The following is a 6,218-nucleotide window of genomic DNA, read 5'->3' as shown; positions in this document are numbered from 1 at the left end:
TATTAATCAGATTAGTCCAGCCATTTTATTTTTATTACTTTTAGTATATTTAATTATCCTAAAAAATATTAGTTGGCAGCTCAAAAATTAATATTAGGATTTAATTTTTGTTATTCTCAATATCAAAATACTAAGAGTGTCTTGCTGCAATATATAAATATATATATATATATATATATATATACTAGGTAGGCGTTACGTGCCGAGGCACGTAAAGATTAATTTTAGGTAAAGTTTAGTTTTTTTTTTTTTATTTCTTCTTATTTAGATTGTATGTAAAGGTATGATCATACGAATAATTTGTTTTATCAAATTAATATTTGTGCTATTATAATTGGTTGGTAAAATATAATTAGGTATATATAAATCATAATAAAATAATACTTATTATTTACTTTTAGAAAACTGGTATATGAAATACTTGCATACACTACTCCATGTAAATCCATAAATAACAAGTCAAGAGAAAGAAAAAGAAGCTCGGCACTAAGAAAAGTCTCAACACTAAATAAAATAAAATTACTGTAAAAAAAAAAAAAAGTAACTTCTGCCTAATCTTCCATTGGTTCAACTGCTTGAATGGTGAAATATATTTGTTATGATTACGAAACATCTAAAGAACATCATTGATTGCATTAAGAAAAAATAGAAAATAGTAATGTAAATAGAAACACAAGAATATATACCAAGTTTTGATCTTCAAATAAGAGCTTTGCTGAGGAAGAAGGATGGCCAAGTGTGTAACAATGTCAATAATAATATCAATGCTAACGTCTAGTGAATGAAAGAAGAGTATATAAAGCTATGTTTAATTTTATGTCCAGTTTTATATAAATATTACGAACCTTGAATAATATAATGTATCTTATAAAACTGCTTCCTTAATTCATGGTGATATTTATAGGCCTAACTAAAAATATCTAACTGTTTCAAAAAATAAAAAATAAAAAATAGTAATTTAAATATAATTCAAATAACTTTTAAATAGAAAACAAATTTATATTTATTTAATACAAAAAATTTATATTTAATTCAAATTCATATGTAAACAAAAATAGAAAAACAGACAAATCTATCTACCAAATTTCAAGCGCATGAAACTCTGAAAGGACACCAAATTCGAATTCGTGAGAAAACTATTTTGCGTGGCCAATTATGATCCCTAGCATTTCAAGAAATTCCTAATTCTTCAGAGAATATGAAAGAAGAAAAAAATTCTTCTTAACTGTACCTTGGAGTAAATATCGCCTGATTCATTAGGCAGAAGGGGACGTGAACCAGTTCCAACATCAAAAATTCTTTGAGCCAATGCGTCCAAAGGCACATCCAGCCAAACAGTAATACCTTTCTGCATATATTTCCTGATACACCAAAATAGTAATAAGTTAATTTATTACTCAGTAACATGAGTAACTGAGATCAACTACACTAACAAAAGAGGAAAATAAATTTCTAGAACATACCAGTTGATATTACGAACAACTGCACCTCCACCAATAGAAACAACAACACAGCGCATTAATGAGAGCTGACGCAGTACTTCCGCCTATAAGCAAGTAAAATTAAAAATCATGGACACATAATACACATCTCTGAATTCAAAAGTAAATTTGGGTGGTGACTAATTTTGTCAACAAAAATTATTATTGTGCTTCGACAAAAATTAATCAATCTAGTAGTCAATAGGCAAATGAAAGTTTTTAAGATAAACAGCCAAATAGAATAAACCACACATCAATTTTATCACAATAATCTACATTTATGGGCACATAAAATGGTTATTACCAGGAATCTATTACTCAAAAATCAAAAAAGTCCATGAAGAACTTGTAGAAAATATATTACAAACTTAAGAATTATATCTGAAGATTAAATGGAAACAGTTTGCAACTAACTAACCTCCTTATCTCTGAAGAAGCCCTCTCCATGGAGCTTAAAAATTTCGGCCACCGAAATTCCATCAGCTTCCTGCTCTATTAAAGTGTCGCTGTGGCATTAAGAAAGACAACAGAATCAGAACATTCAGCATAAAGTAATATGTACTGGATGTTAGACAAAGGCAGTAGAAAAGAAATATGCAAACATGCAAGACAAGTTCAACCAAATTTCACAATTGAATCTCAGAATTCAATGGGCAACAAAATTTCTAAGATTTCTCAAGGTCATAGTCTCACAAATACCACACTAGCTTTTCTGAAGAAATTTTATTAGCAGTTCAATGCAATTAAAATTTGTTGCTCAAACACTGATTAAGCTTTAAAATGAACCTTAGGAGTAAAGATATATATGGCAAACAAGTAAAAATTGAAAATCTAATGATCTAATCGGATTGTGATGATTTTGCAGTGATAAGCTTACTAAGGTCAAATACAAACCAATCGGAAAATGAATATCCAAGCGCTTGTGACAAAATCTTTCCTACAGTTGTTTTCCCAGAGCCCATCATTCCTACATTTGACAAATCACAATTTTTAACAAACAACAATGACTACTAAATAACCTTCTCAGAGAGAAAAAATTGAGAGAAACTCACCGACTAATTATATACAGCGCCCCTCTAAATATGGCTTAACCTTTTCTGACTTAACCTGCAATAGTATCAATTACACTTAAGTAAGCCAAATCAAATGCCATATGTCATTTGCCAAAAGCTGTTAATGATGAGAAACAAAACATCTACCTCTTCTTCTTTAAATAAAATTTTAATAAATAAATAAATAAAATAGTGAACTTATGTTCCTGATTTACAGAACAAAATAACAAAAGTATATCCTTCAATATAAATTACTAAAAGAAACAAAAGTGGTCGCATCAACCGTTTCCATGACCCAAATAAACTAAATAGGATACCTTTAAAAGTAGAGATTCATCAAATGGAGCCTGATAGTTTCCAGATTCCACAACTGAACCTATAACAAGCAAGATTCAAGCATTAATTCAATAAAGTTATACACATTATTTAAGAACTCAAGTAATATCTTTGCGTGGATGTGTGGTAGGGTATAATAGCATTTACTTAACAAACACTATCTGCAAAATTATCATTATCAAATGATTTAGAAACTATTCTCAAATAGATTATCACTCCACTAAAAGAATACAAATTGGTTGGGAGGACAATTTCGTGTTGAAGAAGCTGCTTCCTTAACCAGAAGGTAAACACATGGAGAGGGGGATGAGGACAAAGAAAATTGGGATTGAAAAAAGAAAAAAGATAAAAATAGTGAAAGAGATCCTTACGTTTTCCTCCACCGAAAACCTGGTGAACTGGTCTTTCTCGCCCAAAAAGCCAGAAAATCTTGGTCTTAACAGAAGACGGAGATTCCGGTTTCACTTGCTCTGATTCAGAGTCGGATGAGGGGGATGAAGAGTCGCCATGACCATGGATCTTCTCTGTAATCTTCTCGATCAAAGACTCCGATTTTGCCTCCGCGCTCTCAGTGTGCTCAGCCATAGTTTTTCCGATCCAATCCGATCCGATCCGAATGAAATACACTGAAAACGAAGCAAGGCAGGCTTGATTCGAATAATGATTGTTCCAGGAATTATATTAATGCGTGAGAAAACGATTAATGGTATCGCAAAACGCATAAAACATTATGCGTGAGAAAACGATTAATGGTGGACGATTATTTTTGGGTTTGGGGTTAAATTTAACAGAATATTCTTTTATTTGTAAAGCATATTCTGTTAAACCAAGAATTGCCGTTAGATAGGCACTTTTAATATATAAAGATATACTAGATAGATGTTACGTGCTAAGTTACGTATGTTAGTTTTTATTTTCGTTTTTAGTTTTTTTTAATATCATAATTTTAAAATTAATAATATTCAATGTAGTGATAATCATTAAAATTTGAAAGCATAATAGTGATTTAAATAAAAAAAAAAATTACTATTATACTATGTAATAGTAATTAAAAAAAATTATTATTCGTCCTAAATTTATCTTGGCAATTGATGAAAATGCTTAGGTTAAACTATCAAAACATTTAAATTTAATTTAAAATAATATTTAAAATTAAACTACATGGATGCTGACCCTTTACGTGGCAACATCTAATAATTTGTTATTTCTTTTTATTAAAAAAGAAGTCACCCAAGAATTTCTCATAAACCAAAAATTCTGTTATATAACCACATTTTATATAGAATAGATATATATTAATTTGCTACTATTTCCTACATAATATACACACAAAAATAAAAATTACTCAAATAACAAATTTTGTAACTACATATCATCATTTTACTTAACTCGTTATTAATTATATATTATTATTTTAAGCGTGTCAGTGAAAAATATTAATCACAAACATTACAATACATTAGTGTAAGTAAATAAAAACAAATATATTTAATTGTTACCTATTCAAAAAAATTTATTTTTAATCACAATAAAACATTATGATTAAATTTTTGTCATTTAACATAAACTATTATTCCTATATTATTACTAAAAAGTCTGTGACTAGTATTAGTTATAAAAATCACAATTTATCGTCATGACTAAATGTATTTTTAGCTACAACATTTATTGTGACTAAAACTAATTAGTGACAAGTAATTTTTGTTACGACCAAAAAAGATAATTTAGTCATTAAAAATTTATATTGTAATTAAAAAATTATCACTAAAAGTAGCATTTTTTAAAAAATTAAGGTTTCCCATTCCTAAATTAACAGCTACAGGAGGTTATCTTTTTTCTATGGCTAGGCCCCCGGCCTTCCATGGGCATACGTGCGGCTTGGTCGGGACTGTGTTTTGCTATTGTGATTCAATTTTTGCTACTGCGATTAGTCTTGTCTCTGTGACATGGTTTTGAGTGTTTTAGTCTTGTCTCTGTGACATAGTTTTGAGTATTTTAGTCTTGTCTGTATGATTTTATTTTGTTGTTGGTTATTAGTTGTTCTTCGATGATTCACCATCAAATCGCTACTAGTGGTTGGGTAACAAGTTCTCTGCGACTGAAGGGGTTGTTAGTAGTGCAGTTATTTACCTTGCACAATAGTTGAGTGCTCAAGCTACGAGATTGAATGAACCTGCCGCAACAATTTCTACTGTTGTGTCTTTTGAGTGGTAGATGAAACTGAATATAGGTATATTCTTAAGGTTAACTGTGATGCTGTAATCTTTTTTATCTTATTTTATTTTTAGTTTTTTTGTCAAATGATATGGGATTTAGACGACTAATTATTTGACTCGTTTTTCTTATTCTAATCATAACTGTGTCTCTAATGAAGAGATGTCTCGATTAGATCGCATGCTATTATATTTTAACTGATTGTAATTAATAAAATTGCATAATTTATTAAAAAAAAAGTAATATTTTTTATAATGACACTTAATTATCGATCAGTTCATATAATATGATTTATAATATTAATTATCACTACAAAAAATTGTAACTTTTAGTGACAACTTTTTAGTTATAACATATTTTTTTTGTGACTAAAAATGTGATTTTTAGTCACAATAAAATGTTACTTGTGACTAAAGTATAGTATTTAGTTACAAATTGTCATTAATTACTTATTGTGACTAAAAATACATTTAGTCACAACAAATTATAATTTTTGTAATTAATACTTAGCCACAGACCTTTTAGTCACAATATAGGAATAATAATTTATAATTAGTCATAATTTTTTTACTTTTAATCACAAATTTTGTTATGACTAAAAGTAAAAAATTTTGTAGTGTTTAAAAAATATATATAATTAATTAATGAAATAATAATAGAGTTGGTAATCCAATTCCTTTCTAGAAGTAAAAGAGACAAGTCACTTCAAGAACAGTACCATAAGCTATCCATATCCCAAAACTAACTATAGCTTGAATTGAATATATCTGTTTGTGTATCAAGGAGAAAAAAGAAAAAAAAAACAGTTGGGAAAAACCAACAATTTATATATATTTAAGGTAAAACAAGAAAAAAGTCACCATTTAATTTGGCACTACTACAGTTCTGTGTCTCTAGATAAATTATATATAAATATTTTATTTTATAATAGAAGATAGTATTATTATAGCTAAAAACATATATATTGTTAAATTTGTATCGTGTAAAACCAACAAAAGTGACTGCCCATCCACAATCCCAAACCAACTTCTTCTTCTTATTCCTCTTTCAATTTCTCGTTTGGTGTTTTTATTATTCTTTAATTAAATAATATTCTCTTCAACCATTTATATATATATGTTCTACTTGTCTAATA

The 6,218-nt window shown here is 28.4% G+C and overlaps 1 pseudogene; it reads right to left on the bottom strand.

Annotated features, from left to right (window-relative positions):
* Nucleotides 1–1,189: 1,189 nt before the first annotated feature.
* Nucleotides 1,190–3,454, bottom strand: LOC115716836 (shikimate kinase, chloroplastic-like; annotated as a pseudogene).
* Nucleotides 3,455–6,218: the final 2,764 nt, after the last annotated feature.

This window comes from Cannabis sativa, chromosome X (genome assembly GCF_029168945.1).
Source record: "Cannabis sativa cultivar Pink pepper isolate KNU-18-1 chromosome X, ASM2916894v1, whole genome shotgun sequence".
Lineage (NCBI taxonomy): Eukaryota > Viridiplantae > Streptophyta > Magnoliopsida > Rosales > Cannabaceae > Cannabis > Cannabis sativa.
Note: the sequence above shows the minus strand (reverse complement) of the source record. Positions and strands in the feature narration are given on the sequence as shown.